Source organism: Notolabrus celidotus, chromosome 19 (assembly GCF_009762535.1).
Source record: "Notolabrus celidotus isolate fNotCel1 chromosome 19, fNotCel1.pri, whole genome shotgun sequence".
In the NCBI taxonomy this organism is placed as follows: domain Eukaryota; kingdom Metazoa; phylum Chordata; class Actinopteri; order Labriformes; family Labridae; genus Notolabrus; species Notolabrus celidotus.
Window position 1 is genome coordinate 7,346,790 of NC_048290.1, and position 24,883 is coordinate 7,371,672.

The 24,883-nt window shown below is 40.9% G+C and overlaps 1 protein-coding gene across 15 annotated transcripts in view; it reads left to right on the top strand.

Annotated features, from left to right (window-relative positions):
* The first annotated feature begins 201 nt into the window (after nt 1-201).
* Nucleotides 202-24,883, top strand: part of lamc3 (laminin, gamma 3) — a 219,942-nt gene continuing 195,260 nt past the window's right edge. For 2 of the 15 annotated variants that reach the window (XM_034709411.1, XM_034709410.1), the window contains exons 1-5: nt 202-987; nt 1,152-1,470; nt 1,634-1,740; nt 3,254-3,385; nt 19,988-20,050. The gene's annotated coding sequence lies outside the window, so the exon portion shown is untranslated. Of the gene's footprint in view, nt 1,005-1,151; nt 1,471-1,633; nt 1,741-3,253; nt 3,386-19,987; nt 20,051-24,883 lie in introns of all 15 variants that reach the window. The other 13 variants (XM_034709412.1, XM_034709414.1, XM_034709416.1 and 10 more) reach the window with 12 other exon arrangements.

A 24,883-nucleotide genomic window follows, 5' to 3' on the forward strand; every position in this document is an offset into this window, starting at 1 on the left:
TCCCACACTGTGTGCCCATATAGTTAGTGCCCATGTTAAGATGTGTATGCAGTGTGTGGTAATGAGAACACACACTTCTACCAGTTTGAGAGCAGAGTGAGTGATAAACTAGAGAGAGCGGAACGGTGGGGGAAGGAGCAAATCAGTGCAAATGCATTTTTGCAGCAGAGGGCAGCTATTTAGATTTATTTTCAAAGTTCTGACTGGCTTTTTCTTGGCCAGCTACCAAGACTTTTTTTTTATTTAGAGAGGCACTGTGAGTACCCCAAGACAAGTTGACAAAAACACAAAGAGGACTGAAAGTTCAGAAAGCACACGACAAAAAAAGTAATTCTACATTTGGAACAGGGGCATTTGTGCCCTCTCCTTCTGTTCATACCTCCACCAGTGACTGGCTGAATACAAATATCCAGGTGCAGGTGCGTTGTCATGGGTATCCTGCATTGGGACACAACCCTGAAAACCAAAAAACTGAAGTTTACAAAGAAAAAGATAAGAAAACAGATGGTGACAGCATGAAAGACGTAGCTGATGATGTCTCTGATTGGCATGGTAAAGTCTTATACTCTTTTTATGTATTCCGGTCTTGATTTCCTCTTTTATTTTGTCACTCGTTACCCTTGTGTTTTTGTACTCCTTGTGTGTGTTGTCACTTAATTCCCTATGCCCTTAGTGTTTCCTGCTTCATTTTGAAAGTTCTTTCCCCAGTGTGTCAAGTTTAGCTTTACTTCCTGTCTGTGTGTTTTCCCTCTATATCTGATTGTGAGCCCTGCCCTGATTACTGTCACCTGTGCCTCGTTAGTCTCACATGTGTTTGATTACCCTGCTTGTATATGGTCTCTGTGTATTCACTCCTCTGTTTCAGTTCATTCAGTCTTACCTGTGTCTTACCCTTCAGTGTCTCCTTGAGCTTCTCCCTGTGGTTATTTGGGTTCTCCCAATGGAGTCTCTGTTGGACTGTTTGGATTTGTTTCTTGGACATTAAGAGTAAGCCTCCTTTTTTGGTAAATAAATCTTTGGTTGTTAGCACATTGGTCCTCTCCCTTTATTTGTACTTCACAGCTGTAAGTTTCAACCTTTCTGCTTAAATACACTGGGCTCAAGCCAGCACATTCAACTTCTCTCCTTCCATTGTGCCCCTGTAAACACAGATACCACACACATGTCCCTGTGTGACCTATGGCAAACTGATCAATGTGATATCCACTGAAACTTCCTGTCTGTGTGTTTTCCCTCTATATCTGATTGTGAGCCCTGCCCTGATTACTGTCACCTGTGCCTCATTAGTCTCACGTGTTTGATTACCCTGCTTGTACATAGCCTCTGTGTATTCGTTCCTCTGTTTCAGTTCATTCAGTCTTACCTGTGTCTTACCCTTCAGTGTCTCCTTGAGCTTCTCCCTGTGGTTATTTGGGTTCTCCCAATGGAGTCTCTGTTGGACTGTTTGGATTTGTTTCTTGGACATTAAGAGTAAGCCTCCTTTTTTGGTAAATAAATCTTTGGTTGTTAGCACATTGGTCCTCTCCCTTTATTTGTACTTCACAGCTGTAAGTTTCAACCTTTCTGCTTAATACACTGGGCTCAAGCCAGCACATTCAACTTCTCTCCTTCCATTGTGCCCCTGTAAACTCAGGTACCACACACATGTCCCTGTGTGACCTATGGCAAACTGATCAATGTGATATCCACTGAAAACATCCCTCTGTAGAGCAGAATGACAGCGACTCTCCAAATTAACAGGTGTGTAAACAGGAGTTTACACACAAGGCACAACAGCCTGACCTCATAAATTATTTAGAATCTGCCACGCTGACAGTATTGGACATGATTTAATGCCACCTAATGTCAAGGGAAATTCACCTCAAAGAAAGGTAGGCTGTAAATCTTTATTCCCTAATTTTTACTGCTGGGTCACAAGGCCCTGCTCTGCAGTCTGCACTGTGTGTAATGGATACTGTTCAGTGTTTTGTCAATATCTGTAGGCATGATAATTGATGGCACTAATAGTTATCTAGTATCATGTTGCTAGAAGACCTCAAGATAGCAATTATAGCCACCACAGTTAATTTAAGGACCAGCACACCAATTGGTGCTAATGTGGGTACAAGTAAACTTTTGTCCACAGGGGGTTGCCAAAACCTACACACACAGAAAGTTCCTCAAAGGAACCTTCAATTTATCGATGAGTCAGTGTCTCAGACCAATCAAAATCAAGAGTGGGCGGGACAGGTTTTGAACTTTGCCAACAACTATGGCAGAGGTCATATGGAGGAGAAACCAACCACAATTTCAAGATCTAGAATTCCTGCTAACCAATATTTCTGTCAAGAATTAGTATATTTGATTTGTAAATTGCCATTGAATGAAAGCAAATGTGAATAGCATTTGAAAATAGACATGTCGCTACGATGGGGAGCTGCAATGCCTTGAGACAGCTTTCGTGACCCAGCAATAGAGGCTGGTAAGGAGCGCTCTGAAATCAAGGTTGTGAGCTCTGCCAGTGCTTAAAAACAGGGTTAGGGACACAGCCCTATAGTCTGCAAACATGATGACTTATGCATTAAAGCTTGGCTTTTTAACATGGGGTCTAATGGGGATGTACTTACTTTTGTAGCCTGCCTCAAGTGGCCACTACAGTAACTGCAATTTTGGCACTTGATATTTGAGCCCTAGATGTTCCCTCATGGTAAAAAACAGTTTATTGGATTTGGATCTTGTCTGTTTATTTGTATTGATAAATATGGAAGTATTCTCTCTGATTACACAACGACTAATAATCAAATATGACAGCTTGCTGAGTCAGACAGGAAAGGATTGATTTTCTTCCACAGTGAGAAGACAATCTCACCACTTTTTTTATTTAAACTCTCCTGGGCTGAGCGTTTACTGTCAGTGCAGTCTTAACAGCATTGCCAATTGTCAGCTATTTAAGTTAAAGGGAGGTTTAACTAAGCACATTAAACATTATACCATCACATAAATAAGACAATCATGGCCGGCAACTTGTATCTGTCCACAGGGGCAGAATCTGCAAGTGCATGTCTTTCGTAAATGGAGTTTCTGGTTGATAAAATGCTTGAATGTCAGGATGAAGATCATTTTATTGATTATACTTGTGCTAGTGTACTGAATGTCCTTGAAGAGGCGGATGTGGCATGATCCCTTCAGACATGTCACAGTATGTATACAGTTTGAATACAGATAGCTGCAGAGACAGAGATTCATATTCAGTACCTTTGTTGTTTTTCTGCAGCAGCTTCCAGGCAGTCGGTGTTCCCTGCTGTTTGCATCCTCACATCGGGCCTGTCCTGCAGCCTGCCCCCACTGCAACACAGCTAATTAAGTTTCTCTCTTTTGGACCCTCCTGCTTCCCGTTTCTTTAAAGGTCAGTGCTGTCAAGACAGTTTCTTAATGGTCACAAGCTGGAGTTTATGTATCTAAATTCATCAAAGTTGAATTCAACATGAAAGATTCCCAAAGGTTAACTTTGTCCTGATAAGTGCCTCCACTTGACTAACTGTGCCCTTAATGAGCATCCACATTTTTGATCTTGTATGGAGGGATAAGTGTTGGTGTTTTATGATCAAAAGCACTACTCAAGTCAAGTCACAAGTAGAAATGCAGAGTCTTTATACTGCAGCAAAGCCAGAGAAAAAAAACACTTTAAACACAAAAGTCTGTTATTTGGCCTTTGAGTAAGTAAGTGAAGAAGTTTTACTATTTGGAGGTCAGTTGTTGGAGTATAACACTTGATGTTAATTGGTTTAAATGGGCAATGAATGGGGGCAAAATAGAGGCAAAGATTTGACAGGTACTCTTATTCTAGATGCAGCCCTCAATCCATTTGCAAGTTGAGAAACCAGGCCAAAAAATGGTTGATGGCCACCAACTGCTGCAGACAGGGTTGATTTTATTGCATAAGTTAGCTCATTTTAAGATAGTCTGACCTAAGTAAGAGTATGCTCTATGTAGAACATTTTCAACACTTCACTTTGCTGTCAAAAAGCCCATTTGTTAGCACTATTTGCAGACGCAACACCTTTGTACCTTTACCTACAGGCTTTTTACCAAGGGGCTTCAGCTGTTCAGGTCAAAGGGCTTCATAAAAGACAATTATACAACAGAACTAAAAAGAGTAATATTGACAGTGAGGGTGCGGAAAAATTAGCAAAAGTAGGTGGTAAAAGACACAGAGGATAGCCTAGCTTCTGTGCCATTTCCCAGCCTGTTTCCCAACAAAGGGACCAAGCTATCTGGTATCCCCTGTGGCTAATACACTTACTATTTACAAGTACCTCATACAACCACACTTTGAAATAACCAAACTATCCCATTAAGAGCTGGAATTACAATATTTAACAACAATTTCAACATGCCTCTGGGGATGAAGGCTATCTCCGTGTTGCCAGTGTAGTCGGTGGCTAGTGATAAACGACATCCAGCCCAGACCTGCTTTTCAGTGAGCTGCAGTCCAATTAGCAACATGCCATCATTTCGTGGGTCATTACATCCCCTAGAGTAGAGCTCGTTTACCTGCTTATGGTGAGAAGTAACTTACACAGAGGCTTTGGAGAAGAATTAAAGCAACTCTTAAAGTGCTTGTTGGTTGACTGGAAGTCAGATCTGAGGAATCCCGGAACGTTGCAAGAGCGAAACGATTATTAGCTCCGCCACACAGTGTGAAGCAAATGTGTCACTCAGTTCTAGATTTGTAATCTATTGTCTTTTTTTGCTGCACTTCAATGTGGATGCATGTTTAGAGAGAGGAATACATTACAGCCAATCTAAGCTGTTATGGCAAATTGCGTTCCACCTGCTTTTGCTCTCCGCAGGGATTGTTTCTCCCACATACTCCAAAGCCTGCTGACACGTGATTAGTCAATACTATTTGCACAACAAACACAATACATACAGGAACAAGGACACTTCAAATGATCAAATCCAGACCCCTGAGTACAGATTCTACATTTTTATGTAGATAGAGATTGCATTAGAATGAGTAGGGTGTAAATTAATATACTGAGTAATGGATAATGAATAGTGAGTCGGCTATTCTCACAGGTTGGAGCCTCAACAGGGTGAGCAGGACCTTTACTCAAGCAGTGGTGTCTTGTTTCAATCTGACTGCTGCAGCCTACACAGAACATCCATGTGTAAGGAATCACCTCATCTTATTAAGGAGAGTGATCTGTAGGTCTACAGAGCTCACCTCTGTAAGTGTGCGCATGTGTATATCTGGTTAATACATAGAAATACATGTGTGGTATTGATCCCCTGGTACTGTGAACTAAGCATATTGCTTAAAGAGGTGAAAGGAGAAAGCCATTGTGAATAGAACACATTCATTACTACAAAGCACAGCTTTAAATGCATCTGTATATAAAGATCACCGGTCAAGGTTAATCGACCTTGTTATCATGTAAGTCTTATGGGATCAGAAGCTCAAGGCCGGCTCAAGACAAACACAGCCTGCCAGCCTTGGGTTTGGTTCTGAATGTGCTCCTGAGGCGGTAAAAGATGGATCAAAAGAAGGGAGGGTACGAGGGGCAAGGACAAAGCTCTGTTAGGTGTTCACTCTTCTCCCCATGTTTGTCCATTGTTGGGATTTAAAGTACATGACGTTGTTATCGAGGTAGATGGAAATTGACTTGGTAAGTGTCCGTGTGAGACAAAGTGCAAACAAAGAATAGTAATGAAGGAAGGATAATAGCTTGCTTCCAAGACAGACAGTGGAGAACAGAGAAAGGAAAGGGGGGACAAAATGTATCAATAAAGGATTAATTCAGGACACCAGTTTTGGTTTAGCTTAGTTTGTGTGTGCAAACTTTATCTCAGATAAAGTACCTGCAGTGAAGTGGTTCATATTCATCCACCCTGCATTAATCTGTTAGTTTTTTTGTGTGTGTTTGAAGCTTGACAAAAAATGGTGTTACAGTCACATTTTGCTGAGACGAGTTGCTCAGAGGTATTGGTTAATTTCTAGCCCCCAGTGGCAAATTTAGGAACCATAGATTATCGCTCTGTTGTGTTGACTTGATTTTTTTTAGTCTCAGAAGTTGCTTATTAAGAAATCTATACAGCTTTCAGTCAAGAGACTTGATAAAGTGCATTGTCATGCTCTCTTTGAATCATGGGGAATATCTGTTATTACTTTCATGGCCATGGAGATTTTTCATACTTCTTTTTCCCTCAAACCACTTATGGATAATAGGCTGTAGTACAGGAGTACAGAAATAAGACGTCAAAAAAAAAAAAGGATCATTATGCACAACCTCGGTCACAACTCAGTCAGCAAGCCACACACAAGACCAACATAAGCCTGAAAATTTACAACAAGGACCCTTTGAAATGCTAATGTAGAACGACTGAAGTACAGAATTTTAATTAGATTGTCTTTCATTGTAATAGTTGCTCTTTGTTGCTGCTCTCCACCGCTGATAATTCATTAATTGCCCTTTTGGCTGTAGCTGTGGCGTTTAATTAGAAGCTATGTGGGAATGAAAAGACTTTATCAATTACTTCTCTGTGTGTTAAGTGGATACAAACATTAGCAGATGCTGATGCAGCTGACTCCACATTCCAAATTTAAGAGGTGAGGGTTAAACATACACGAGCAGATGCTGCTAAGGCTATAGTGATATGAACAAATGGTTGGCATATAAATTGCTCTCTAACTTTCACTTAACTACTTAAATATGAAGACAGTTCTGAATCTTGTCTTGTCAATCATAATGTGTGATTTTAATGTTTGGTTTAACAACATCTCAAAATGACTCTGAAACTGCAATTATATACATTTGCCGTCCAATCAAGTTGCGAGTTTAGTATCTTTAACAGAATGACAGTAGCAAGTACGCCGAGTGGTTGTTAGGGAAAATATTGTGTATGTGCAAAATAAATTAAAGACCACATTGCCCTAAATATTGGAATTAACAGAGTTTTAACAGAAGAGGTCCTCCCACAATCATTAACAGGAGGGACTTTACACCAGAAAATCTCTTTGTGTTTTTCTGCAGAGCTTGCAATTGTCAGTACTCCTGCAGAAGAAACACTGCAGGGGAAGAGAAAGGAAGATTGTCTTATTATCTACTGCAATAAGCATTTTTCTTAAAATTAACAATAATTGCTCGAAGACATGCAATGAAAATTCCATTCCTGACCTTTGTGCACCAAAACCTCACCTGTTCATCTATCACAGGTGTTCCTGGCATTCCTGGGGAATAACCTTTTCAATTCTGGGATCCAAATAATACCTGGACAATGTTTTTTTCTGGGTCATTTTTGGAATTTGAGGGAATTTGACCTTTGACCTGTTAGATCTATTATTCAAATAAATGCTGCACTGCTACACCAGTGTGGTCTGAAACCATGGCTAAAAGGTAGGGGGACTGCTTCAAAGTGCTTATACTGAGAAAAAGGGTACTGACTGGCTGCAGTAAAGTTCATAAAGCCAGCCTTCTACAGTCGTGGCCAAAAGGTTTGAGAATGACACAACTATTAATTTTCACAAAGTCTGCTGTTTCAGTTTTTATAATGGTAATTTGCATATACTCCAGAATGTTATGAGGAGTGATCAGCTCAACTGCAATTAATTGCAAAGTCCCTCTTTGCCTTGAAAATGAACTTTATCACCAAAAACACATTTCCACTGCATTTCAGCCCTGCCACAAAAGGACCAGCTAACATCATTTCAATGACACACAGGTGTCACACACATTAACACAGGTGTGGGTGTTGATGAGGACAAGGCTGGCGATCAATCTGTCATGATTGAGTGACTGGACACTTTAAAAGGAAGATGGTGCATGACACCATTGTTCCTCATCTGTTAGCCATGGTTACCTGCAAGGAAACACGTGCAGCCATCATTGCATTGCACAAAAAGGGCCTAACAGGGAAGTTTATAGCAGCGAGTAAGATTGCACCTCAGTCAACCGTCTATCCAATTATCAAGAACTTCAAGGAGAGAGGTTCAATTGTTGCCAAACAGGCTCCAGGGCGCCCAAGAAAGTCCAGCAAGTGCCAGGACCGTCTCCTGAAGGTGTTACAGCTGCGGGATCGGGCCACCACCAGTGCAGAGCTTGCTCAGGAATGGCAGCAGGCAGGTGTGAGTGCATCTGCACGCACAGTGAGGTGAAGACTTTTGAAGGAAGGCCTGGTGTCAAGGAGGGCAGCAAAGAAGCCACTTCTCTCCAGTAAAAACATCAGGGACAGACTGATATTCTGCAGAAGGTACAGGGACTGGACTGCTGAGGACTGGGGTAAAGTCATTTTCTCTGATGAATCCCCTTTCCGATTGTTTGGGGCATCTGGAGGAAGGCTTGTTCGGAGAAGACGAGGTGAGCGCTACCATCAGTCCTGTCTCTTGCCAACAGTGAAGCATCCTGAGACCATTCATGTGTGGGTTTGCTTTTCGGTCAAGGGAGTGGGCTCTCTCACAATCTTGCCTAAAAACACAGCCATGAATAAAGAATCGTACCAGAACGTCCTCCGAGAGCAACTTCTCCCAACCATCCAAGGGCAGTTTGGTGATGAAGAATGCCTTTTCCAGCATGATGGAGCACCTTGCCATAAAGCAAAAGTCATAACAAAATGGCTCGGGGAACAAAACATTAAGATTTTGGGCCCTTGGCCAGGAAACTCCCCAGATCTTAATTCCATTGAGAACTTGTGGTCAATCCTCAAGAGGCGGGTGGACAATCAAAAACCCACAAATTCTGACAAACTCCAAGCATTGATTATGCAAGAATGGACTGCCATCAGTCAGGATTTGGTCCAGAAGTTGATTGACAGCATGCCAGGGAGAATTGCAGAGGTCTTGAAAAAGAAGGGTCAACACTGCAAATATTGACTTATTGCATGAATTCTGTGTAATTCTCAATAAAAGCTTTTGATACTTATGAAATGCTTCTAATTGTATTTCATTATACCATAGAAACATCTGACAAAAACACCTAAAAACCCTGAAGCAGCAGACTTTGTGAAAATGTAATATTTGTATCATTCTCAAAACTTTTGGCCATGACTGTACATGTTAACAGATTGGACTTGGGTCAAACTAAAATAATATTTAAGCACACATCAAATAATTTTTTCTTCAACATGTTTTCTGTCACATCAAGTTAAATAATTTGTTACCTATGTGCAACATTTTTGCAGCATTTCTCTTCTTTAAATTCTCTTTCTAAGACTCTTTTATTGTAAGGCTTTGTACTATCTGTTTGTAATTGCTGTAACTATTTAAACTCAATTAGAATCCTAGCGGAATTTCTTATCACGCTGGTTAATCTCATAGTGTTAATTTTTCTGAAACGTCTAGTTTCAATTAGCACAATAAAAAAAGATGCTTTCAATAAGGGTGTAATGCCTTAATTTGCAGCTCTGTTGACAAATGAATCTCCTGCAGTGCTCTGTTCACAGATTAGCAGTGTAGAAGGTGAGAAAGGCAACTAGCACCAACACAAGAGTTAATGAACTTTCCAACCCTGTGAGTATCTGGCTTAAACAGTCACAAGAATCTGCTCTGGTGTGTTCTGTGCTAGCCTGAGGGATGTTTGATGTTTTATGAGTAAGTGTGCGTTATGGACCAACTAGAGAGGCAGGGGTTGAAGCCATAGCTCCACCAGCTGATCTCTATTGTCCCACCTCATTACATCACTGGCAATTGAATAGTGCCTGTTGCAGGGGTATTTTGGCATCACTTTTGTACAAGAGATGTGTAATCCATCTTCATAGAGAGTCAGTTGTACAAAAATAGATATTTTCCAAATTAAAGAAATGACATCAGGAAAAAGAGAACAGGGAATAGTGTGTTCAACTTTTGTTTTTCTACTCTGACCTCGGGAAAATATATCATTAGGTCTCAAGTACTGAGAGTATTTATTTTTTTATTGATGGTGCATTAATATTTTTTTATTTCTTTGCCTCCCTTTCTGGACTTTAACAGAGATTTAACCTTTACACAGGTCCGGGAACTGTCTAGACGCTGAAGTATCCCCTACTGTTCTACCTTCTTGTGTTTCTGTGAGTGTGTGTGGATGTGTGGCCTTACCTATTGTAGCTGCCTGCACCACAGAACTAGCTGTCACATCCGATCAGGCAGCATATCACTCATGTTTCCGAGATTTAATTAGCTGAGCCTGGGCAAAGTTGCCCTTGGGAAGCCGGTTTTCCTTTTTCTTAATTGGTGCATTAATTAGATCAGAAAAGCACATTGTGTTTGCCCACTTGAAAAGCTTGACACTGTTGAAGCATCTTATGAGTGGAGGTGTGTATCTGCATGTAATATGAAGGATGAGGAGAAAATAATTACATCCTCAAACGGGGAGGGGGAGACAGGGTAAAGGGGGAAAACAAAGGTCTAATCAACAGGTCTCCGACAAACCACAGATGACAGTTATTGAGCATGCCCCTCCCGCAGTCCATTTCCTTTTTATCTGTTCTGCATCTTACTTCAATAAGCCGTTCCATTACTAAATGTATGCTATGCTTCTGATGCCTTTCAGCATTTGCAGATCTACACATTTGCTACATCTAATCAGGCTCCTAATGTTGAAAAAGATGACACTCTGTACACCCACAGAGATAACAGCTAACTCTTTGCAAGGGCCCATTACATCCAGATGATAAAAGCCCACAAAGTGCCAGGTGAAACCCATCTGGCTGCACACCACAAACACACACACACACAGTGACTCACTTGTGCGCACATGCAAATTTTTGTTTACATTTCTGGACTAAGTTAAATTAGCCGTTTGATATCTTCAGCACATGTTGTCGCAGTGAAATTAGTTTGTGTCATAAAATCTCATCTGAATGTTGTTGGTGTTATATTTTTACATTTCACATGCCAGGTTTTCATGGTAAATAATGAGCAGTAACATATACTGCATGAATCATTCTAGGACCCAAAATGACAATTTGCATATGATCATTTTCACTTCAAAGTTGTTTTTTCACTTCACAGCCAAACAGCTATCACCCATAAAAAGCCTCACACAGCAACTTTACACTACTGCATTTGTTAAAGCCCATGTAAGGAGTTTTTTTTTTCACTGGTTGTGAAACAGATTGAAATTGATACTGATGTCTTTTCCTGACCTACAAAAGTAAATAAGATCATTATCAAGAAGACTGATGATTTCTGTACTGTCGTTTTTATGCTATCAGACTCGAGTTTTGATGCTGAGAAGGCAGTCTGTCTCTACATTCTTAAAAGCAAATATTCATAATGAGTTACACATTTGCAACGAAAAGCAGGATGAGATTGTTTTATCAGCTAATACAACCTTGGCATGCAACAGAACAAGATCAGTAAATCTACAAATGTATGTACATCTTTGCCCACAGATGGCACCAATATCAACAAACAAGAAGCTCCTCATAGAAGCTTTAATTCATCTAGGCCAAGATTTCTCAGTTTTTTTATTTATCCCTTGCTATTATTTCCCTTTCGGCGCACTTTGCTTTTGAATGTTTCACTTTAAAGTCTCCCAACTTCAGGTTCTTCAGTTAGTACCTGAGTGGTGAGTACAAATATTTTTTGCTCCCCATATGCATATCCATGTATGTATATACATTATATCATGACAGTTGGCAACTAAACAAACCTGCAACGATGCTACTTTTTTTCCAAAGCTTTGAATGCACTGCTATCTGATGGCTCTGTACCATTGACTGTAGGCTATATGGAAGAACAACCATCCCATCGAGTAGTGAGCATCTGTAGACCCTGAAGCTGCAGATTGAAACCATCATTTTTGGAATCGAGTTCTAAGGCTATTGCTATTTGCAACCATTGTGCTTTGGAACCGCATATTTAGTGTCTAATGGAACCAGTCTTAGTGTCTAACCATAACCCTAACCCCTCTGTCCTGTGGCTCAACCAGCAAGATTGCTTCATCGGACAGTATGACAGTGCCCATCAAGGCGTTAATTTGGCTTCACATCTCTAAATGGGTGGAATAAAGGCATGTTGTCTGTTCTAGAACCAATTAAAGCTCTGTACCGTTAGCTAGTGCAACATTAAAATGGATCCAACCAAACATATAATGAAAACCCTAAACAGCTAGTGCTAAAAACACACCATGCCCAGGTCAAAAAAAACTCCACAGGCTGAAATTAAACAACCCCTGTTGACACTCAGTACCTTTAACACTCTATAATAGTCCACAGAAGTCTATAGTTTGCCTACAGGTGCTGGTTACACATGCTGTTAACATTTGAATAGAAGCCATGTGACTTTTTCTTAAGATCACGTAGTAATTCAATAGTAGAAACTTGTATGAGATGCTTAGAAAAGCCCAGAAAGCTATTCTGCATTCAGGTTTCCAGTGTCTTGAACTACCTGTTCACATTCCTGCATTATCCCTTTGTTGGCATTGATTAGCGCTGCTAATTTGGACCTTTTCTTTAAATTCTTCAGCAGATAGGGAGGCAGTAGATTCTGCATTCTGAAGTGGTGCAAAAGCTCTGGCACAGCTCAGTCTACCTGCTTCCAAACAAATAACTCCTTTTATTATTTGGAAGAGACAATCTACCACTAGAAAGTCAGGCCATGCGTGTGTCTGGACACTTTAAGTGACTTTATTCTAATGGCCCTCCCCTCCTCCTCCCCCTTTCCCAGTATTAAATATGAGTAAAATGGAGGCTTCAGACATGCCTCAGTGCTCTCACAGCCTTATCACTCATCCTGAAGCAAATTAAGCTCATTATAATCCATTAGCGAGCGTCTTCGGGTTCCCTGTAGGCTGAAGGAGAGCATCTCTCATATCAGACCTCAGTGAGCGGCTGGTAGCCCACAGACACATCATAAAGACTAATATTTTCTGATGTTTTCTGGCAAGGCTGGGGGAGCAGTGTCACCAGACTGCACAGAGCATCATTTACTGTAACCCTGGTCTGAGTGGATGATGAGAGTAACAAGCATGTGGGAAGTTAAGTCAAGAAGTGCAGAGCTCAGGACTCTGCACTCAGAGCTGGAAAACATGCAGGAGAGAAGACCAGCCCCTCTGATGTGTTGTGGACTTCCATGTAAAACAGGGAAATTCGTATGTCCTTCACACACACCCTTCTAATTGACTCAATTACCAAACCTCACTGTCCCAATCCACAAGCCCAGGGACTGCTGGGAAATATGTTCAAGTTATCCCAACTAAACCTTTGCCCGCCTACAAAGGAGACTCCGACTCTGACTCCCTGAAAACTGCCAAGAAATTAGTCCCAGTGCTGCGATCAAACTGCAGCTCAGCTGGAGAGAATAAATGGAGATCCAACAGTCATGTCATGTTCTATTTTATACTCCCTTCTTCCTTCCGTCTCCTTTCACTTCGGTTTTAGAGCGCCCCATGCCTGTAGCTGTCTACAGCAACACCTCATTATCAACTTCAACCCCGCTCTCCATCTCTGCTGTCAGTGTATTCATCACACAGCAGGCCCTAACAGGGATCTACGAATGGAGAAATGGGCTCTAATTCTGTTTTCCTCTTGAATAGCCAGGCACACATTACCAGCAAAGCACTGTTCCCTCCAAGAAGAAAGAACAACTTGAATTCAGAGCCATAAGGAATGGAGTACTTTGGAGATAATTATGTAAAATCCATAAACAAACCAAATACTTGAGGACACAATCGCTGAGAGAATTTTAAGTAAGTGTGATAGTATGTACCCGGTAAGTTTTAGCCAACAGGCAAGCCAGTTAAAGCTGCTTTTAAAAGAGCAGGCTGAGTTATGATGATTAGAAGAGAGTAGAGGTCTTTTTTTCACATATCGTTCTCCAGCTGAGTCTACAGGAGTAATTACTGCTTTAACACCTTTTCACTCTACATAAGTTGCAGTCACCCTGCGCATCAAGACACTCAGCTTCTGCAGAGTATGATGAGAATATAATTCACATCAGTCATTACTTCTAACATACCAAAAGATACAGTGGACATGTAGCGGTCCAATCATAGTGGATGTATTCAAAGGTTCTGTGAGGCTGTAGTTGCTTGCAAGTGTGGTTGTTTGAGTACTACTTTAATCCCTTTTATGTGAAACCCCAATCCCAAAAAGGTTGGAAGGTTGGGTTCAAACAATTTTGATGGTTTGCTAATCATTCAAACCCTGTATTTAATTAAAAATAGTGCAAATACAACAAATAAAGAGTTGAACCGAATAAGGTATTTGAAAAATGTAAGACCTTCTAAACCTGCAAAAACTCAAAAAAAAAAAGCCGGGACAGGGACAATGAGACACTGAATGGATGTGCAATGAAAAAACTAACTCACCAGCAGGAGCATCTTGCAGCCAATCAAGTTCATTTTCAACAGGCTAGTAACAGAGTTGGATATAAAAAGGGCGTTCCTGATAGGCTGTGTCTCTCCAATCAAAGCTCATGAGTTGTCTCTGTGAGATACTGTGTGAACTAATAGTTCAACAATTTCGTAAAATGTTCTCCAGCATGAAGTTATAAAGAAATTGGGGATTTCATCATCTCCAGCACATAATATCACGAAAAGATTCAGAGAATCATGTGAAATCTCCAGGGACAAGGCTGAGAAACCAATACTGGATGGCAGTGAACTCTTGGCCCTCAGGTTGCGACTCTGTTGTGGGATTCACTGCATGGGCTCAAAATCACTTTCAAAAAGCTCTCTTTGAACTCAGTTTGTCGCTGCATCCACAAATGCAGGTTAAAAATGTACCATGCAGAGAGGAAAGCATAAAGAAACAAGATCCAGAAACTACTGTGATTTCATGGACCTGAGGACTACTTTCAGTCAGATATAGGATTTAAATGTTTAGCAACCATCAAAATCTGTTTTTATTAACATTTTAAACTGCGTCCAAACTTTTTTTAGTTGGGTTGTTGACAGTTCTTCATGTGAATGTGTTCCCCCTCACTGTGCATAGAAGAATACAACTTCACAGCAGCATGGATAGAAACACAAAGGAAGCCTGGCTTTCACCGTTTCAGAACCACGGAGAGAGACAAACGGAGGCTTATATGTTTTTGCATGACTGACAAAGCAAAATAATCAAGCTGAATATACTGAACATGAATGAAATGAGGGAATCAGTAACTTAGTTTTACTAGAAAAGGAAGTTGTTGAATGTAATCATTCTGACAAAAAAGGACCTGATATCGATGCCCCCTTTTAAGTGCAGTTTAAGGTCCTCTGACATCATCAAATTATATGTTTGTGGATACTGCACTTATGTTCCAGGAAACTAATTTCTGGTCACTTTTTGTCCACAGACCTGTATTGATTTATGTTGTTTTGAAGCCCTTTACTTTGCTTGTTTTGATATATTGCAGCCCCAATTATCAATAGTGGCCAGAAAGAGACAGATATGCTTCTCTGTGGCAGTAAAGGAAGTATAGCTATGTGTCGAGTACTGTAAAAACCTCCCAAATAAGCCCCACTGGTTCATAAGACGCTACCTTCAATGGAAATGTTAAGGCAAATGTTAATTCATTTATCAAGGAAGCAGATAAGAATCCACTGTCATGGGATTGTCCATTGCCCAACAAGATGGGTGCTCTTGCATTTCCTGGGACACTGTCTCACCCCAATAATATTAACAGAAAAACAACACCTATATTTCTCCTGTGTTTGTAAGCGTTTAATTTATTTCTAATTTCATATTCCTTGGAATAATTAATATGTCAGTGTGAGTTTATTTTCTTTCTGAACTCTTAAGATAGAGCGTTATGCAAACTTGCCTGTTGATGCCTCAAGCCAGACGGGAGTTCATTCTGCTTTCTGATGACAGTGTTTGTAACTCCTGAAATGAACTGAGTGTCACAGATATGATATATTTGTACTAATGTAAGTGAAGTAATCGAAACCCGCTAGCAATTTTTGTTGTTTTCACGGGGGAACTGAGAGTCAGGACTCACTGTTGTAAACAAGTCATTTGTTTGTAATGGGTCCACAGCAGAGGAGAGGAATGAGGCAAAGACAACCAGGGTCTCTCTTTTAACTTGTGAACGATGGGCTGTTGACTCAGTAAGGGGGTGAGTCAGAGTGTTCACGGAGGTGTAATCTCTAGCTGCAGGCCTTTAGAGTGCACTTGAGTTAAATTACGAACAAATAAGCAGTACTTATACAGACAAGGTATAGGTTACTTGGCTTAAAAGCTGAGTGATTCACCCTTTGCATTGATTTGCCTCATGGCAAAAGAGCAAGTGTTGTAACCAGACCTCGGGACAGTTAACACTTAGTAACATGAAGAAAATTATACATATTACTTTTTTTCCCTTATTCTACCTGAACAAAGGTTATGCTATTCTAAAGGATGGAAATAATTATTAATAATGTCAGGACTTCATAATTCTCTACTCCTTACTATAATAGGGACCATTTTTATGTTCTGTACATAATTTTCCTCCTCCTGCTGAGAACTCACACCTTAATGGTACCACAAAGTATAATGCCATATTTTCATATATAAAATAACTAGTATTAGATGGAAAAATGGATACAAATTTGATTTAAAATTGTATGTAAGGGAGGGATTTGCAGGTTAGTAACATGACTGAGTATAAAAAGACATTCCAGAGAGGCAAAGTTTCAGAAGCAAAGATGGGAAGAGGTTCTTTCTCAAGCGGCAACCTCTGGTCTCAAAATATGAGTCCAATGCAGAAGAAAAACTGCAGTTCATCCAGGATCCGCTTGAGGCTGGCTCCGGAAGTACCGGAAACCACATACACACCAATTCAAAAAAGTCGATCCTTACAGCAGAAATAAACATGTTTACAGCCTGGTTCAAAAAACGAGTGTAGTCTGGATAGCTCATTTCTCGATCGGCACACACTGTACGGGGGTTGAATTTGTTCATAACACAATAATTTCAAAGATATTAAGATTACGAGTCTTCCAATGAGAGGCACAGCTGATTTGATTGACAGGTGGGAACACTGTAGCTGTTGGCAAGGACTCTCAAAGCCCGCCTCTTTACGGCACAGTCGCTCGACAGCAGCAATATGGCTCCCACCGACGACTGGCCTCAAAACAGCGCTTCAGAAACAGATGGGTGACGTCACGGATACTATGTCCATTATTTATACAGGGTATGTTCTCACTCTCTGTGAGAGACTGTGAGCAAATAGGTTTCAAATTTTTAATTTTTAAAACATAGTTCTCTAGCATGAAACTGCTGATAATTTGGGACTTAATGGAATGAATTGGCCAACTCCATTCGATCTGCAGAGTCCCTCTCTACTTTCAAAAGACAGCTAAAGACCCAGCTCTTTAGGAAGCACTATGCACTTAGCTAGACTGTTCTCCACTGTTGTCCCCAGTGGCAGATCGTGTCTTCCAGCTACAGCTGACTCGCACTGTCCTGCTCTACTCTGGGAATCTGTGTTCAGCTCTTGAGTGACCTAGCACTTGGTACTTTGGTAATTATTGTGGTGATGTTAATTGTTGATGATGATAATGGAAGGTCTTAAATGGTTTGGTTGCTTCATTGTAGATGTTCCTTATTTTATTATTTAGAAAAAAAAATAAAAAATCCTTACTTACTTTTGTGCATTGCCTTTAAACTGCTTGGCAGTACCTGCACCCAAATTGACTTGAAGCACTTTGCTACTCTTACTGATCTTGTTTCCTCTTGTCTAGATCTTTGCTTGTGTTGTTCTTGTTCTCGTATGTACGTCGCTTTGGATAAAAGCGTCTGCTAAATGACATTGTAACATTGTAACTTCATCATATAGAGTACAAAATATAATTAAATGATTCAGAGAAGCTGAAGAAATCTCTGTTCAAGAAGGACAGGGCCTAAAACCAGGGTGGCTGTGATCTTCAGGCCCTCAGCAGTGACTCTGTAGTGGAACTCACTGCATGGGCTCAAAATCACTTTAAAAAAATACCTTTTTTTAAACACAGTTTGAGTGAGTGAAGGAGTTTAGGTATATCAGGGTCTTGTTCCCTTGTGAAGTTAAAAAGAATCGTGAGACTGACAGCTGGGTTGGCGCAGCATCAGCAGTAATGTGGCCATTGTACCGCAAAAGGAAGCTAAGCCTGAGGGCAAATATTTACCAGTCAATCTATGTTCCAACTCTCACTATGATCATGAGCTTTGGATAGGGACTAAAAGAATGAGATTGCATACACAGAGGGCAGAAATGAGTTTCCCCTGAAGGGTGGCTGGGCTCAGTCTTAGAGATAGTCAGGAGCTCTGACATTTAGAGGGAGCTCGGAAGATTGCATCAAATACAGCCAGTTGAGGTGGTTTGGGGCATCTGATAAGGGCACTTTCTAGACGTCTCCCTTTGGAGGTTTTTTTTTTGGAAGGACTTTTGGTTCATGGCTGACCAGTCAACAGCAGAGAAAAGAAGAGAAGGAGGAATACAGTGTGGAAACCATGCAAAGGATGTCAAGACACACAAGGAGCTGAGTGGAGACATTGAACAAATTGAAGTTTTGGCAGTTACAGGACTTGTTACGAGAGGAGAAAATGCCAACAGAAAAGTTACAGAGAAAGATCTTTGACCAGTGTGGCTCAATTTGCTACTCTTGAAAGTGTGCGTAGTCCCCTCTGGAACTGAAAGTCCACTCACGTTCTGGGAGGACGTATCAAGAGTTAAGGCTGATTTATACTTCTGCGTTGAATCAACGGCGTACCCTACGCCGGGGGTCTGCGTAGCTCCCGTACCTACGCCGAGGCCTATGCACGTAGCTGACGTGCACCTCCTCTAAAATGTAACTCCCCGTAGAGCCGACGCGGACCGCAAGCCCTGTGATTGGTCCGCTCGGCGGCTTTGTATTTCCCGCATTTACAACACTTCCCGGATCCCGCACATCGGCCGCACATCGGCTGTGTATTTCATCTCCTCCTCTCTATTCTTCATGTAATCATGTCTGTATGATAAACAGCAATATTTATCAGCTGTAGATTAACATAACACGCTCTGAATCTCTGTGGAAAAGTAAACAGAGATCGTAGCGGGGCCGGAAGCAGACGACCGGCTATCAGAGAGACCGCACTGCCCTCTAGTGTTTCGGCGGAGAATTGCTGCGCGACACTGACAAACCGACGCACAAGTATGTGGTGCTCATGTCTGCGTCAGCCCCTGCTGCGTAGGGGAGATGCAGAAGTATAATTCAGCCTTAATGTTTTGCAGCAGTGAAAGTTGAATTTGTGGCATTTGGCAGGCGTTCAGCATGGTTTATAGTGCTAGCAATTCAGATGTAGGTAGCAATGCCTATGAAGCCAGCTGCTGTGAACATTCAAAGGTGTTTTATGAATGAATTGGGACAAATTCAAATGGACCAATGGGTTTTAGAGAGATGCAGCTTTTGGAGATTGGAGAATAATTAATGCTATGTGTTCGTTCAGTGTTTCTTTAGCCTTAGCCATTTTATTTTAGGGGATGTTTAAACCAACTCACCAACCTCACTTGTCTTTCATGAAGCATATCTTCTCAGTATATCCGGATTGCAAACTTTGGCCAAATATTCAGCCAACAAATTCTAGTCATGTTTGTTTCTAAGTTTTCCAAGCCGCAGAAGTTTTCCTATGTTTTCTCTCTGTGAGTAAAATGGGAAAGCTAGTGGCAGCAAATAACACCTGACTGTAGGATTGGTCAATTTATTTCTAAATAAATAGCTCTATGAATCTTAAGCTCTATTTCAGATGTATTATACAGGAGCTAAATAAGCCTCCAAAATATGCGTCATCAAGCAGATTTATGAGGCATTTGATGTGGGCCGTATTTAAGACAATAGAAAAGAAAATGACTAAAAGATATTTTCTTTTATTCATCTTTTTTATGAATGGCATAATAAGCCTCTTTTTATGATCTTTTAATGTGGCTCCTTTCCAGAAATCAATAGGCCTTTTATGATTCATGTCTGGTTATATCAAAGAGATGTATGGTCTGCACAGAAAGTCAATGTGTCTTGCATGGCTGGCCTTGTAGCAATGCTCCTGAATGTGAATATGCTCAAATCAAAGGTTATAAACATGCATCACCACATGGCTCCTTATCTCTCAACAGGGAGCAACTTAAGCTTCAGATGAAACATTGCTTGGGTGCATCAGGATCTGGGAGCAACATGATGTAAGTCCACAGTCACAGTACTTCTGCTCTGCGTGTCACTCATCTTGTTTTTAAGGCCGAATTTGGTAGTTTAAAGAGCTTGTTTCATTTCGTATGCTGTTATCTCAATAACATGCTGCCGGCAATGTTGGTTTTCTAAATAAGTCTTCTTTTTAGTTGCAAGAGCCACCTCGTATGACCTGCGTGGCTTTACTTTTAGTTGTGATGACTACTTAAAGTCATACTGATTTCTCAGCCTATGATCAAGACACAGAAAGACAAAGAGGGAAGAAAGAGAGTTAAAAAGGACCCCACTGAAAGCTTTGTAACACACCAAGACCCAATGGCTTCTTATGGCCTTGTCGAAAACTTAAAACCAGCAGTGGTTGGTTCATTGTGAGATGAATTGATGAGTAATAGCTTGATTTGTTGATGACATATTGGGTTTACATTGAAAAGCCATGACATGCTCCTAGTTTTTAAAGAAACGTTCACAAAAACTTGTAAACTCTTTCTTGTCTACAGATTTTCTGTCATACAAAGAGTGGTGGAAAACCTGTAAATGATTCCTCAATCATCTTCTTTCTAATGATGATAAGTTTCTACACCAACACACAACTATCTGCCAAAATTTGAACTGTTTTCGTGACTTGACACATCATATTCCCTTTTTCTTATTTTCCCTGTGCTCCTATAATTGGTAGAACATGGGTAGTCCAAGTTTTTAAAATAAAGGTCATGGACCTATGTACCAATTAGTATTTTTGCAATCACTAAATCAGAATTTAAGGACAGCTGATAAGTTGTTTAGTAAACGTCAGTCAAATCTTACCAACTGTGCAGTTCCAATCATGCAAATTAGCTCATTTTTGAAAATGAAATGCCTGTGATGTTTATCAAAGAAACATGGAGGAGTTTTAACTTACTAACTTTGATATAGACTTGTTTTATACTGATGCCACATGCAGGGGCGTGTCCTGAGTTTTTTGGCTGGGGTGGCCCAGCTGGGGCACTGACATAGGCAAGGGTGGCGATTTCAAAGAGGGCAGTGCCATCCCTGGTTTTCTTCTTTATACTTAATTTTCACTCTTGTGTCCTAGTCCGATTTTCTGTGACAAAAGCCAGGTGGATATAAAGTGCTCACTTGGAGTTGTCCATGTTTAGAACCGTGGCGGTAAATTTTGGCAGTGACAAGTAAGTCAGCAAGCAGGGGGAGTTTTTTTCTTTGGAAGATTTTCCTTTTACATAATGTTTTGTACTCACCTTGAGGATGAGGGCCAGTATCTGTTCAATTAAATTCCTTATTCCGTGGGGCGTTAGCAATGGCGGCATGCGGAAGTGCCTCTGGAAGCGATTGGACAGGCTTACAACAAACCAGAGTAACAAAGTGCACGACATAGCCCAGAGCAGTGGAAAGTTTATAGACTAGCATTTAAAAATATGTTGACAAGTTTGTTTTAAACAGCTGGAGTTTAGTTTATCGACCTTCCTGCGGCAGAAGCTGCCATCTTGGTTGTTTATGAAAGAGTTAGGCATTGCTCCCGTCTTGCAATCTTATAGAACCCGCCCCTTTTCTTAATAAGGGACTGTGATTGGTCCAGTGTGTCGGTGGGAAACAGTTTAGAATGACAGCCGCTCCAGACTTGATTAACAGGGGTAATGAATATGAGCTGGCTGATGGGTCGGGCAACGCCAGGCTAATTATGTGGGCGCTGGGCATAAAATTGAGCACTGCATCGCGTGGAAATAAGTGACATTTGGGCTGCACACCAAGATGCTGGGTTTGTGACAAGGCCCTGAGTTATAATTGATGAAAGGAATAGAGAAATAACTTTTTTCCTGAAGTTTGTCAAAGTATCTTCAGGGAGTCACAATAAGCAGGTCTTTGCTATTGTATTGTAGTTTAAATAGCTGTCAGCATATGCTCCAATTTCCTTCCCAATTATAAAACTCTTTAATGCTTCATCAAACACAGAACAGAGGAGATCACTTTGCGTCTTGCTGCCATCCTTCTCCTTTTTGTTTATCCGCCACTGATTTAAAGGTCTTGATAATAACAGGTAGATGAACACCACTGAAGGAAGCAAAAACAAAGGGGGCAGTTGACTGCAGGTTTTTAATTAGATTCCATTAGGGAAGTAATTGCATCAGGAATGCTCATAATGAACTCGAATTACTTGTGGAGGTCTAAATGAGAAAATCAGTGGCGGGCAGCAGTGGGTAAGGGAGAGTTCGCGCATGCTGCAGGTGACTCTCCTCGGGGAAATTTGTGTGACAAATGACTCAATGTTCATGTTCACTTATCCATACTTGGACAGGAAGAAGGTTCTGCACAGTCACTGACTGAAGCAAAGCAGTGTTCCACTATTTTAGCTATTGAAATTACCAGTTGTTGTTGTTTTGTTCCCATTATATTTTGTCAATCATGCCGTCTCTCCGGTCTCTCTGTCTCACGGCTTCTTTCCCGAGGCTAAATGCCCTGCAGTGCTTCCCGGTTAGCCAGTTCCTTCCACCTCCTCAGGCTCTGTGTCTTTGTGTACTCTCAGCCTTGTTATACTGTCAGACCAGGAGATTAGTCATTCAATCAGGCTGAAGAGGAGTCGCTCTGCAGATAAGGCCTCTGCTGAAGGAGAGCCCTCTCTCCACGCTGCTCCATATGTTGCCTGAGATTGGCTCTCCGCTTATCGACGCGGGACATTTGCATCTTCCCAGCCGTTTTTTCCCCCTTTCTCTCTATCTGTTTGCTCCCTCCCTCCAACTCGCCCTATCTCTTGGTTCCTCTCTGAACTATCAGAATTACATACTTATTTCCACCCTCTCTCCGGCTGCTTCGTATTCGCCTCTGATTCAGCTATCTTCGACAAATGCGCAGTCAATTTCTTCCTTTATCTAGCATTACGTGTGTGAGATATAAGTGAATGTTCTCCTCTCTTTATTTGCTGCCAGTACAGTCAACTGTATCTGTTTTATATTCAGATATTCAAAAGACATAAGAGTGAAATTGTCGAGCCTGCAGCCATGCTCGCCCCCCCTCTGTGTATTATGGGCTGCCATTTTTGCCTAAGTGACTGCTCAGCATGCCTTGGATATGCGTGAGAGAATAGGCTGACAGATGCAAGTGACAGAAAAACATGTGCACAAAGCGTGGAAACAAACATTTTAAACAGTGGAAAATATGGGTGCACTTTTAAGGTGTTGCTTCAGAGGCAATTTTCTGCTTATGTTTTCCTCAAGTAATTCTCTGTGAATTCACTCAATGCTATGTGTGAATGTGTCTGTGCCTATATATGGGCTCCATCTGTTTATTGTTACAGAATGGGAGGATTACATCTGCATTGAATTATAGTAAAGTTTTATTTGCTGTCATGTCAGTATTACTGACGATATCAAAAGAGTAGAAACGGACTGATCTGACGAACTACCCAAAACATATGTGCGATTGACTGACGTTGTGCTCAGAGGTGATCAGTTTTCTACTTTTGCCTTAACGCTCTATAGTCGGGTTTACATGACCACTTCAGATCAGATTAGAATCAGAAGAATTTCCTGATCTGAAACACTTATCAGATCAGAGTAAATTGGAAGTGAAGGGGCGGTGTATTCCCTTTTGCTATCTGATAAAACAACCATGTATTCACTCATTTCAATTGTATCCTGTTAGCAGGTGTTTTTGCGTACGCTCCTTTCAAGAATGCATGAGCAACATGGCAGTGCAAAACTGTCTGGAAAAGGAAACAAGGGTCCTTTTTAGACCTTTAGTCCTTTTTGCTTTAATCAATAACAAGACGATATAAAAATCTTCTTATTCATGCAACAGATGCTCGATCAGTATCTCCTTTATGGTGTCAGACTGCTTTAATGTGAGGCTACCAAGTGTATGATCAGCGCCTAAAGCGTGTAAACTCTAAATCAGAATAGCAAAGTTCTCATTTCAAAATCCACCTTCTGCAACTTTACTTTTGACAACAATGTTGGAGGCATTTCAAAGAACCTGCATACTTTTCAGCTGCTCTCAGTCATGACAAACTTGAACTTTGGTAACTTTGCACAACACACAAGCACTTACTTCACAAAGAGTCCCACTTTCTGAGAACAGACACTTTATATAGATTCACCGGCCACTCAGAGGACTAAGCTATTCTTTGGAAGTCTGTTGGTAAATATCCAGATATCCGTGGTGAAGCTAATGTAGAGAGGAGCTTCTCTACGTGACTGAAGACAAACCTTTGCAGTTCAAGCAAGGCTTTATTCACCCTGCTGAAAGGCTGGTTAATGAGAGCCATGAATTCAGTGATGTTTTTCTTGAGGTTCTTTACCTTTGTGTGGTTGCTGCTATAACTCTTAGCTTAATGAATCACTGAAGTAGAGGCTGCTGACGCCAATGCTTTTTGTTCTTACTTTTGGAAACTCTTCGTGATGGTCAGGATGACTGTTTTTGAGATACGCAATCATATAAGTAGTGTTAAAGGACTGTTTTCTTGCTTCTCCTTCCATAACCTGTGCATCACAATATTTGCAAATAGCTATTATATTAAGCTGTCATTGCATGTGCATAATCAGTGTGTCTCTATCAGCTGTCAATATCATGGCATGCAAACATCATACATCCCTATAAATGTCTATTGGGATAATAAATTCACTTAGAAGTAAGCTCCTATCATTTTATTAAATACAGCTAGCTTGTTTTGAAACCAGTGAAGTCACCTGTTGCTGGCCATTAGAGAGAAAGCTCACTGAAGGAAAATTCCCATTGGCTTCTGTTCAAAAACCAGAAGCTCATCCGCTGCTCAAACAGTCTTGTCTCGCAATTAAACCACTGTGGTTGGGACACAATCTTCCAAGCAGACACTTTTG